Source organism: Falco biarmicus, chromosome 2 (genome assembly GCF_023638135.1).
Source record: "Falco biarmicus isolate bFalBia1 chromosome 2, bFalBia1.pri, whole genome shotgun sequence".
Classification (NCBI taxonomy): domain Eukaryota; kingdom Metazoa; phylum Chordata; class Aves; order Falconiformes; family Falconidae; genus Falco; species Falco biarmicus.
In genome coordinates, this window is record NC_079289.1 from 60,825,198 (window position 1) to 60,838,249 (window position 13,052).

Sequence of the window (13,052 nt, forward strand, 5' to 3'; positions counted from 1 at the left end):
GCAGCAAAGATTACCATTATGTGACAGGAATACATGAATCTTTTCATCACTTACTGTTTTCTACAGTCTTTGCATAAGAACCTTTAATTATTCCTTTATTAGTCTCAATTTAGAATGCTTGCCTTCATTCTTAAGAGCAGATAATATTACCCAGTTGAAGAAGATGGTAATATTTTATTTTTTTTTTTGTCATAGAATTTTAAGGCAAAAACTTGATCAAGTTTTCCTAGAAGATAAAGAGGGGACAGGAAAATCACTTCTGATATCTGAAATACCAATTCAAATTCTGGAGACTACAGACTTTTCTTCTTATACTAATCTACAGAAGCAGCAAAGGTTTAATTAACTACATTTGGATTTTATCATAGAATCAGAGAATCATTTAGGTGGGAAAAGACATTTCAGATCATCAAGTCCAACCATTAAACCAGGAAAGCCAAGTCCACCACTAAACCATGTCACTAAGCACCGCATCTACGTGTTTTTTTAAACATCTCCAGGGACGGTTATTCCACCACATTCCTGGGCAGCCTGTTCAAATACTTGAGCACCCTTTCAGTGAAGAAATTGTTCCTAATGTCCAACCTAAACCTCCCCTTGCAATAAGTAACTAAAGGTAATTTGCTGATCAAAGGGGTTTTTAACAAAAGGAATGATCTTGCTGTAACAGATTTGAGAATGTTTCAATGAGACTTTCAGAAGTTGAAGTTGAGAATAAAAGGGCTGTGTTACTTCTCTGAATTTGTGAGCCTGGATGGAGCTGTGACTCCCTGGCCGCCCAGCGCTGTTTTTGCTTTCCTGCCTTAATAATTACTTAGTGAATTTATTTCGGACTCTAGCTATTTCAATTTGAACTATAACACCCTGGTACAACTTGAGGCCATTTCCTCTTGTCCTGTTGCTTGCTATCTGGGAAAAGAGACCAACCCCTACCGCACTACAACCTCCTTTCAGGTAGTTGTAGAGAGCAGTAAGATCTCCTTGGAGTCTTCTTTTCCCCAAACAACTCCAGTTCCCTCAGCTGCTCCTCAGAAGACTTGTGCCCCAGGTCCTTCACCAGCTTTGTTGCCCTCCTCTAGACACGCTCCAGCACCTCTACATGCCTGTTGAAGTGAGGGTCCAAACCTGAACACAGGATTCAGGGTGCAGCCTCACCAGTGCTGAGTACAGGGTGACAATCACTGCCCTTGTCCTGCCGCCCTAGGCAAATGAGACTAAACTGAATTGTAAGTTTTAGAAAAAAAAAAAATAACATACATTAAAGATTTATAATGTTCTCAAATATCTAAACTCCCTTTTTGTGATGACAGATGAAATAAAAGTTGGCTAGGACTTGGTGAATTGCTTAGCTCAACTAGCTCGTTTAACATCACAAGCAGAATATCATACCTGTGTTAGTCTTACTGGATAACATCTCTGAAATGTAGACATTAAAAACCTAAAGAACCACAAAGTGAAATAATTTTCTTTGAGCCAGCTCAGAGGAAAAAATAATAATTACATCAATAAATATTTTCATATCACTATACTTACATATTTCAAAATATAGTTTACTTTGCTTTTTCAATAAATTAATGAGTCCTACTCATAACTAGCAATATGAACTGAAATATTTACCGGGATTGCTTATGAATATGACAAAGAAATAATACAAGTATTCCATCATTAGTTTACACAGAGAAAGGTGGGAAGAAAAGTGAGGGTTCACATTCTAATTGTATGTGAATTTTTATGATTATGTTTTTATTTGTCCCCATATGAACAAGGATTAGAAAATAAGCTTGTACTATTATCATGATAAAAATTATCACATTAAAAAAATTTTAATATTGGTTTTCTTAGCATATAGTATATCAAAGTAGAAAAAATAAATCTAAACCAAATGCTTTGAAATTCTGGGGTTTTTTGTCTTCTTCAGCACTTTAATCAAGAACATGAGGAAATATTCTGAAAAATCTAACTGGATGTGTATATATATATATATATATATATATATATGAGGCAAGTTTTACGTGTAGCTAAATCATACACTGACATTATTACATGAATGTTGGGAGACTTCATTGACCTGAATGACCAATAAAGACACTGAAATATTTTATAACTGATAAATATTTTTTGCAGTAACTAGAGAGAGTTTAATCCTTTATGTTGTGTAGGGTGTACTATAAATAGAACCAAATGAATTCTCCATGAATACATTCATATTATACTGTAAAATGTAATCATATGACAAGTGTCTAGGAAAAAATGCTATGGAATCAAATCATCAACAGATACACTTTTGAAATAGTTAGGATACATTGCATATTTTACCACTAAACAAAATTGTTATAAATAGAAAGTAAAACTCATGACTTGGTATGCATAGCATTAGATCTGTATAAATAAACAGAAAATGATTTTTTTTTTTCCATTTGAACTTAGAAAAAATTTCTCATTTATGCATTCATACAATATCATGAAATATGAGTTACTGCAAAAGCAATCAGCTTAGACAGCTCATTAATCTTTCTCATACAAATATTGTGATCCCTTTCTCTTTCCTCAATGATTTTTGTGTGTATGATTTAAGGATCAAAGAAATGATAACTATTTTCCATGACAGCTTGAGATACAATGTGTTCTGCAACATGATGAACAATTAAATTGTGATTTAATTTCCCTTATTATTTTATGGAAACATAACATTAACAAAATAAATATGCTCTGATTGTGCGACGTAGGCGAAGCAGTTTCCTGCCTTAACACTACATTCATGCATTTGCTGAAACTAACCAGATTTCCGCTAGTCTAAATAATCTGTACTGACACAGTATTTCTTCACAGAGCCTAAAATTATGTCTCCACAGCCCTCATTTTGTAATGATACCCAAACTGGCTCTCATGGAGCTATCTGGTATACCAGCAGCAATGCAGCTGCAGTGCTCCTCCCAGGTTATGTTAAGAGACTGTTAAATTGGCTCCAGTATTTGAGTCAGCTTGTTCAGAATTCACTAATTTAGGCATTTCCAAGTGGCCCTACTTTGCTAAATGCTCTGATGGAAATATTGCCATTACTTCCAGCAGACTTCAGACCATGGTCTGAACACCTGGTAGCAATAAATTGTATACATTTAACATAAGTAAACTAATTTTTTATTTTGTTCTTAATATACTGAGCACTGACAATGTGTTCATTACAATTGTAGAGATCGAGTCCCTTGTTCAACTTGGAAGGCTGGGAAGAGGACAGGTAGTTATCAGTATTTATTGTAGAGATGTTTCTGAGGTTTTTATGGGGCATTCACTTTAGTACGTATTTGCATTTTTCCACTTAGAAATAATACACAGAATGTGATGAAAGAAAGAGAGATCTCTTCCCACATTGCAGCTTGTGCCCATTGCCTCTGTTTATGTCACTGGATGGAGGACCATCAAAGGGAGTCAGGCTCCATTTTCTTCATACTCTACTATAGGAAGTTGAGGAGAGTAGTACAGTGTTCTCTAACCTTCCCTTGCAAAGGCCAAAGAAATTTACCCAACACCTCCTTTTATGTCATATGCTTCAGCCCTATTAATCACTTTGGTGGCCGTTCACTGGACTCACTGAACTAGCTCCACTCTTGCTAGTACAGACACAATATAACAGAACATAACTGGTTTTTTTCCCTGCAAGTGCACACTGTTGACTCGTGCAACCTGTCCTCCAAGACCACTGCTTTTCTTTGGTTTCTTTTGTTGGTATTTTTTTTATCGTCAGACCCTCTCACCCACCTTTCTTCTCCCAAGCTGCTTTCCAGCCAGTCAACCCATTCTCCCTTTGAGATTCTGCATGGGGTTATTCCATCCCAGGTGTGTACTTTCCTTTTTTTCTTGGTTGAACTTCCAGATGCTCCTTTCAGTCCATTTCTCCAACCTGTGGAGGTCCTGCTGCATAATAGGCCGACTCTTCAGAGTATCAGATGCTTTTCTCCAACTTCTCATCATTTGCAAATGTGCTGAGAGTATGCTCCACCTATTTTGAAAATAATATGTTTTTAGTGATGCTGCCATGAAGAGGTTAGCATAAGGACATAGACAACCAGTATAAAATACTGCATCCTACATAGAAAAAAATGTGTCTAAGAAAATGAGAGCACATGCACCACATAGATTTAACTATGTGTGGTGCTACTGGATCTTCCATATTCTTTGGTAAGTCTATGTATTTATAGCTTTATCAATACACAGTTCCTGAAACTAATTTATAACAGGTTTTCATTTGACAATGAAAACAGTTTTCAGTATTTTATTTTCATTCTCCCCAGGAGAAGATATTGAAGGTATAACTGCTATGAAATAAGCTACTTCGTTAACTGTGAGATACAAATGATTCTTTTGTCTACTGCACCACTGAAGATGTGAATTCTAGTAACTAAAACCATTTTACAAGCTTTTCTCAGGTCAAGTGTTATAAAAACAGTCATTGAGCAATAAACACACGGGATGCTCTGTCCTATAATCTTTTAAGCTATAATTATCCTTAATTTCAACAGTTTGTTCCATAAGGAAAACTGTGAAAGTAATCAGTACTTTTCAATACCTTGTAAAACACAACTGCTTTGTAAAGAAAGGTCAAAACATTTTCACCCAAAGGAGTATCTGCTCATTTCAGGTGTTGTTGAATTTGCACATTAATACACAACAAAACTATAGGTTTTTATCCACTCTTTTTCCCAGCTCACTTTCCTTGAGTAGTCTGGACTGAATAGCTAACATGTCATAGCAAGTATTGCAGGAAACAACGACATTCACAGCTACTTCTAGCTAGTATGAAGATGTCATATGGAGTTACAATGTGTACACAAAGTGAACCTACTTACGTATTCGGTACTCTAAACATGGTTACTCAAACCTAATATATACTGCAATGAACATAAATAGATATATTAAAATGATGTTTATTCATTTTTTGGCCAACTGTGATTCATTAAACAGCACCAATGAAGAATCAAAGTAAAGCCTAAGTGTCAGACACATAATTTTCAAAACCATTAAAATCAAGTAATTTTTACACAGAGGGATGGATACATAAATGGATGCTAAAATTACCACAGATCTACACAAGAAAATACACTCTTTACAAAACAGAGTTTACAACTGCACAGAGTTGAGCTTTTTTGTTTGGTTTTAAGAGGGTATCCTTACACAATTCAGAGAAGAAATCACATCCTTAAACCTGAAGAGCTTGGGTTTTCAGTCAGTTTAACATATCCATCTGATAGGTGGATGTACAACTCATACACCAGTTATCCTTCCACAATTAAATGATCTTTATTAAAGAGTGTCCAAGCAACTATTACTTGTTTAAACTGCAACAGTTCCAAAAATAGTCTGCCTTCCAAGGAGAAGTGGGTTCTACCCCAACAAGCACACATTCCAAAACATGAATGCAATTAAGCAATTAAAAAAAAAAGTGCCAGTGGCTTACTTGATTATACTTAGATAGTCTAACAAAAAAACCTCCAAACATGGTGCCCCCCCAAACCACTACTAAAACCTAATAGGTTTTTCCAGACTTTTTGAGCATTTTATTCAGTTAAAAACTATATTCAAGCCAATAAAATAATATTCAGTTTATGTTGAAATATTATTTTAAAATCAGAAATCTGATTTCATGTGCTCAACAAGAGCTGGAGAGGGTAGATGATTTATTTTATAAGTCACTGGAGATACAGTATTAATTAGTCACATTAATTCAGTATTATTTATGTATTTAATTCCTTGAGAAGAAGCCTGTAAAGGAACCAAAATTCTACAGATGCAATGAAACTAACATCACTGTTTTGGTTAAAATGCTGTGCATTCATCTGCTGAAGGATCTGCAGAGAAACCTTGTTGTATAGTTATGTGCTTTACTGAGATCTTTGATGAATAAAGAGAGAAATAATGATGAAAGGCTTTTGTAATATAAGTTATCCTTGTTTTACTTGCATTCATCACATTCGAGAAAACATGAATTCTAGAGGTAGAAGGAAACACTCAAAACTAAAATTCCATGAAGCATACATTAATCAAATAATCAAGAACTGACCAAAGTCAATGGAAAATTCCAGTTAACCTTGTTCTCTTATCAAAGCATATTTTGAATCTAGTGATGCTAACATCACTTCCAATGCATGCAACATGAATTAAACCTGAAAATTTCCTAAAATCAAGCCATAACTCATTACAATGAAATCAGGTGTTCACTAGACAGCTAAGAGTTGTAAGATCCAAAAAAGAAATAGAAAAGACAACTTTGCAGTAATTCCGGTATGGATTGTCCGACACTTTTGGCACAACAAACATTTTTTCTGCATGGAAATTATTTGTTGAACTATAATCAGTAAATTTAGATTAGTATGTCAGTGCATCATTAGCAGCAAAAGAATGCAGAGATGATTTTTGTCATGGTTCTGCTAAGAAGTTTTCTCTAGTCTTTGGAAAAAGATACCAAGCATGGAGTTAATCAACACAATCAATAACTACAACTCTTTAAAAAATAAAGCTCCTGACAACCATCCTCTTTCCCTGAAGCAGTAAGTGTACCTTCTGTAAATAAGAATAATCAATGGCAATTACCAATAATTTACTCCCTAGGACTGTTGAAAAATACTATACAGAAATCTGTCATAAAACCTCCATTGATTAAAATGCCAATGAAAAACACATTATGGGACAATGTATACCAGTATAGATTGTAGTTAATTGCCTCCTGTTGTAACCTCTATACACAGCAGGCCAAATCATGGTCCCAGTTATGTCCCTGTAATGTCAGTGAAGTTAACATGACTTGCATGGACAGATCAAGAAGATTTGGGCCTTGAATAGTCAAGAGACATTGCAGTTTGATATATGAATGAGCTCTGTCTTGTTGATACATGAATGAGCACTTGACATACTTCTAAACTTTTTTCTAAAAAAAAAAAAATAAAGCTAAATCCCCATAGAACAAATATCTTAGCTTTTTTTCAGAACCACTGCTATGAGGGAATAGTGTATTACTTTTTCCCCTCTACAAGCAGACTTTCTTGAGATTCTAAACCAAACCAAACACAAATGCACCAATGGAGAACCAAAGGGATGGAGGAAGCCAAAGAAATGAGACTTCCACACCCCCACACCCCCAAATCCCAGAAGATTTCCAGCTGTCCCTGGGAAAAAGTCAGATTGATTTGGTTTGATGCCAGTGAATAGGTAAAGAACTTTACATTTTTAGGTATGACCCAGTCCTTTACCTCATGTTTACAGCTCCCAGCATCTTATATAGTTAGAGAATTTCTGGATTGCTAGTAATGAAAGATGAATGTTTAATGGCATTTCACAAAGAATGCACACTGAAATAATGTGTACCATCTAGTGCTGAAGATCCCTATCAAAGGAATATTTAAGACAGTAATCTGTGTATCATAAATGGTATTTTCTGTTTGATTAACTAGCTTCCTATATGAGGCATGCTTTTTCTCAAACTGTTGTCATGTGCTCACAGAACCTTTTAGCTATTGTCCAGTCTTCCTCTTTGGATAAAGAACATGAAGACTATACAAGTTCATCAGATGACCTAAGGAAACAGTAAATAAATTTTAAAAAAGTATCCTTCAAACTTTTTCATATTTTTGTTTGACTGTGACATGACATTACTAAATACATTACATGTAAGACATAAATGAAAGCTATTAGAGCTGTTTGAACAGATCTGGGATGCACATACAGTTTAGGAAAGGGGAATTGTTTGCACTGTCTGTGAGACTATACTTTTAGAAATTAAAATTTAATACATAATAATATGAAATTTACCTTTCATAATCACATCATCAGTCTTTCTTCCCATTGGGTCTAGCTCTCAAGTTTCTGTCCAGTCTTGTGGGTAGTTTGTAGGTTTTTTTGGTGGTGTATTTTGTGGGTTTTTCTTTCCTTTTTTCTTTTTTTCTTTTTTTTGGGGGGGGGGGTAGGTGGTAGTGGTGGATTATTTTTTTTTTATTTCATTTTTATTTGCTGCTTTGCCCCACCCTTCCTCAAACCCAGAAAATAATCCAGTTTTGTTCCATTACTCTTAGGATACCTGTCTTTGATGATATTTCTTGTTGCTATTGTAAGCCTGGAATGCCTTCTAGAAAAAGAAACCTTCAAGATCTATGGTAGGAGGAAGAAGAAGAAATATTTATTTATTACTACTCATTGCTACCTTCTGAAGTTGTTTATGAATGCATGAATGGATGAATGGCATCAGCTGCTGAGATCAAGCTATGAAATAAAGGTCTACTGAACCAGCAGAAAATGGAGGAGAGATGGACTACTGCTGTTATTAGTAGTAAGGGTGAAGAAAAAATTGGCATTGCTTCTGGGCAAATGCAATAAAGCTTAACACAAGACTGTAGGGGAATGCTTTCAAATACATATTCATCCCTTAGGCACAATGCAAACACACAGTCCTTTGCTGATATGAATTGTCATAACCCCAAGTACTTTAACAGAATTGCAACAATTCAAATCAGCTGGCTCCCTTAAGAAGCTCTTAAAAGTCACTGATATACTGGTAATCCTTTCCAGAACTTGGGAACAAGTTATACTAACTGGATGGGGACATGCCACAATGTACAATTAATGAGAGAGAGGATAGTTCAGGACTGGAGAAAACCTTTTGTAGACTAACAGATGCAGAAGAGCAAATTGAAATGGAGAATAATATTTTAAAATCCACGATGCTTTGAGTCACAGACTTTGGATTCTGAATTTGGTTGTAAAGTATAAAATACCATACTAAAAAAAAAATCAATCTCCTGTCATAATTATCTTTTTATGATAAATGGTCAGCCTCTCATCAGAGGTTCTCAAGAAAAAATAATTACTGATATGAATAGTGCTGCCTTCACTGTGAAAAAAACCCCCCACATACCAGGTGTTAATGGAGAGAAAAAAAGAGGGAAAAGAACTTTAGTAGTTTTCCATGTTGACAGGGAAGTGATAAAACTGTTCTTAATTCCTATTTGTTTTGGTAAAATAAAGCCTTAAATTCTGATAGGCAGATATTTTAATATTGTGAATATGTGATAAGGCCCTGCAGTTTTAAGTCAGCTGTACGGTTTGGATGCAGTTCTCCCAGGCTTTTTGTGCAAAACAAGCAAGACCAATGAGACAACAAACAGAATATTAAAGAATACCTCAGCATAAGATCATCATATTGGTCTTACATTATTTACTGTGGGATGGTAACACAGTATGGAAAGATGCACCAGAGGCCAGTTTCATTATCATTTGAGCAAGGCCAAGGTTAATGACACTGGAGAATGGTCAAGAACTGTGTTGGTGCAAACTCTGCCTGGGGCTCCTGGGCAGCACCTCACTTCCTGCACTGCTCAGCCACTGGGCAAATAGCGGGAGCAAAAGAGGCATCTGCACTGCTAATACACAGAAGAAAACAGGCTTGCCATAGCCAGCAAGGCTTTACCTTGATGTTTACATAGCTTAAACCACTAGCTGCTTCTATTACTATTAAAAAAAAAAAATTGAAAGGGGAAAAAAAAAAGTGGAAAATACAAATGTAACTTTCATTAGACAGAGTGTGGTTTAAGGAGGGAAAACAAACCCACCACAACACCTATTTGTTGGCAAATTAGTTTGTAACAGCTTTCCGATAGAAACTCACCATCTGACCCTGCGTAGCAGTGCATTTTCCCCATGAAAATATCAGAAATCTTACCATATTTTAACGATCTTGGAGGAAAAAAAGTGTGCATGTGTGTAGGTGGCTTTAAATCACACAGTTACTGAAATAATGTAGGAAGTAGCATTTGTGCTATTGATATTCCATGTCTTTATAAAATACACCCATTTAGGAAATTGCATAAACCATAAATAACTTGTTGAAATCAAGTGTGTCTTAAGAGGATGGACCCATCCACATTCACACCATTTCCAAGACAGAACAAACAACCCCCAGCCATGCCACCTCCTCCTGAAATTTTAAAAAAATCTTTGTGTAGCCAAGTAGTTTATTTCAAAAATTATAGTCTGCAAGATCTTTCAGCAATCTTGTTGATACACGGAAGACTGCCACACCTGAATTACAACAGACTTTACAGACATATTTTCTCATATGAGCAATCACCAAAGGTGTCTTTACACTTCCAATGATAGAAAAGCAAAGATAAATATAAAGCTGGATAGCTGACAGCTGGTATTAAAACCAAGGCCAAGTATTATCCACCAAAACTGGCACAGTCGTTTGACTTCACCTCTTAGTTTACTTCTCATTATTCACGTTTTTAAGTGAAGATTGGACTCCTACCATTTTTATATTTTTTTCTTCCCTTTTACATGGTAAGGGAAACCTTTACCTGAATATTTGCTGACATTTTTTCCAGCACAACGGATACAAAAATGCAAAACCCTGAAGACATTCATTAGCCTTCTGGCAATAGAGAGAAGAAAAATCATCCCATTCAGTTTCTCTTGCAGGATAATGACAGTGAGGAGATATTCAGGAGGTCCATGTGAGAGAGGAGGTAGAGACTGATGTTACCTTTATCTTCTCAAATACACTCTATGAAAACTAAAGCACGTGAACTACAGTTTGTCATCTAAATAAAAGTTTGCAGTCATATCAGACATCAACATAACCACACACAAAAAGGACATGAGTATCTCCTCCAGGATGATTGCTCTTTTTTACAGGCTTTACAATTCTAGTAAGGGTAAGTTCAGTTATCAATCACTTGGCAGGAAAATACCACAGACATATGATCCAATGCTGCAACTAGATGTCTATGCCCATGCTGAGCTTCCTTGGTGCACTTCTAATCACAACGGCACCATCTGTCTCTGCACTCCACACTGATTCAGCAGTCACTACCTCCAGGTTTTTTACCTTTAAGATCTTAGTTCCCTGTCCTTGTGATTTGGCTGTTGTTGAACTCTAGATCACAGTCTCTTCATTCATTGACATTTTTGTTCTGCTGCTTAAAGAAAAAAAAAAAAAAGTAGAGTACAAGCTGAGGGTTCAATTACAGAGGGCAGTTGCATTGCCCCAGGGGGTGGAGAAACCTATAAACTATGAACCAGAGTTACAATATGCCTCCTATTTCTCTCCTTCTATAAAATCATTGATGTACCCCCCTACACTACCCCTATACTTAATTATATACTAAGGCATGTATAATTAATTAATTATACATGCTCTGATACAGCTGTACTGGCTGTAACACTGGGAGGGGAAAAGCTGAGCCTACCACCTGTGCAGGAGGGAAAATAATAGCTCTATTGAGTCTACTTTTGCCTTCCTTGCTGTACTGTTCTTATCTTTTTCCTTTAAAAAAAATAAAAAGAAAGACAGAAAAAAAATTAGAAAGTAAATACTTTTTCCAGGAGTTGTTCTTTATTTTACTGGACTTCAGATCAGACTTTTTGTTTGGAAATCGTGTGTAGATGTAAAACTAGTTTGTCTATCAGGATATACATTTTCTCTCAAGGGGCCGTCTGACAATCTGTTAACACAGTGTATAATGGAGAGGGTAGGGGGCAGATCACAGGCCAGATTGTTAGCTGGTATAAAAGAGGTGTTAATGCCATTGACTTTAATAGGGCTACGTCAATATCCACCAGCTTAAGATTCTCTGTATCACAGCCCATAGACCACTTGAGGCTTGCAAAGCCTTTGTATTCAGTCCACAAAGGGACTTTTTAATTGTGGCTATACTTGACAGAATCATAAAAATGTACTATTATCAGTTTGCCCAGTGATTCTCTAGCATTCCTAAGGATTAACCTCTCTCCTTGGAAGCACACAGAGTTGTGAGAAAACCTTCTCAGCTAAATCCAAGTTGAATTCAGAGGTGACCACTGAAAACTTTCGTTAAACTATGTATATTGTGATAACTCAATTTAAACCCATGCTGTCTCAAATTATTAGCAAGAAAATTTAGATGTGAAAATCCCACCTTTGAGTAACTTAAGAAAATATGGTGGGCTTTTTCTAAAGTAACTTTGTATATGTAATATATCACTTTATAACTGTTAGACAATAAAGCAACACAACTCCTGTAAATTTTGTAATGCTGTTCTGAGGGTGATGTCTTATCTGTTAAGAATTCCAGCATAACATAACTTTGGTGATTCCTCCTTTATATGCCAATTGTTAAGTAAAGTTCTTTCAGTATAGAAAATATCTAACTTGGAATTATTGCTGTGGAATGGAGATTTCCACTGCTTATTTTTGAGAGAAAGATGGCCTTGCTCTCTAGAAATTGGTAGGAAAAAAAACCCCAAACCCTGCATGTTTTTGTTAAACTAGAATTGCAATAAGGACTTAAAAGTCATATAACAGCTCTCCAAAGTTCCCTGCACAGATTCATTCTCTCCACCAGATTAGAAGTCTAATTAGTGCAAAACTTAAAACATGTCTTTTTTCTATTGGTTGTGGGTTTTGTGACTAAAAGTCTTCAGTGCTTCAAGCATCATCTTACACCACCCCACCCCACCTCCCCAATAGTAAAAACCTTTTTCTTTTCCAAATAAAAGCTGTATCTGCATATATGAAACTTAGAGAACAGCTGGGCCATTGAAAAATTATCAAATATTGTGCAAGCTGGCAACATCAAAATTGTTTATGTTGGACTAACTTTTCCCCAAGAGGTGGGTGCACTTTGGCAGTCACTGAAATGATCCCTAGATATCTGTCTCCCCTTGCTGTTGAGATTTTAAACTAATAAGTACCCAATTCTGACTCCAGAATATACACGTGTCAAAAGCTGACATCAGTGGGGAACAGATAATCCTCTGAAGCAGTTGAGTCAATAATTTTTTTGAACTCTCTTGAAGTTGCACAGATTTCTTGGGTAGTATGACAAAAAAATTAGAATGGCAAAGCTTTCCTATTATTAATAACAGTGTTATCCTAACATAATAACTTTCAAAAATAATCTAAGTTTATCACAAAACTGCTAAAGATTCCTGCAGTTATCTTTACATCATTTTTTTTTTAATATTCTGTGTTAACCAAATTTGCTTTATAGACTAGTGTCATTTTTCCTTCTTTTTTTACCCCTAGGGCT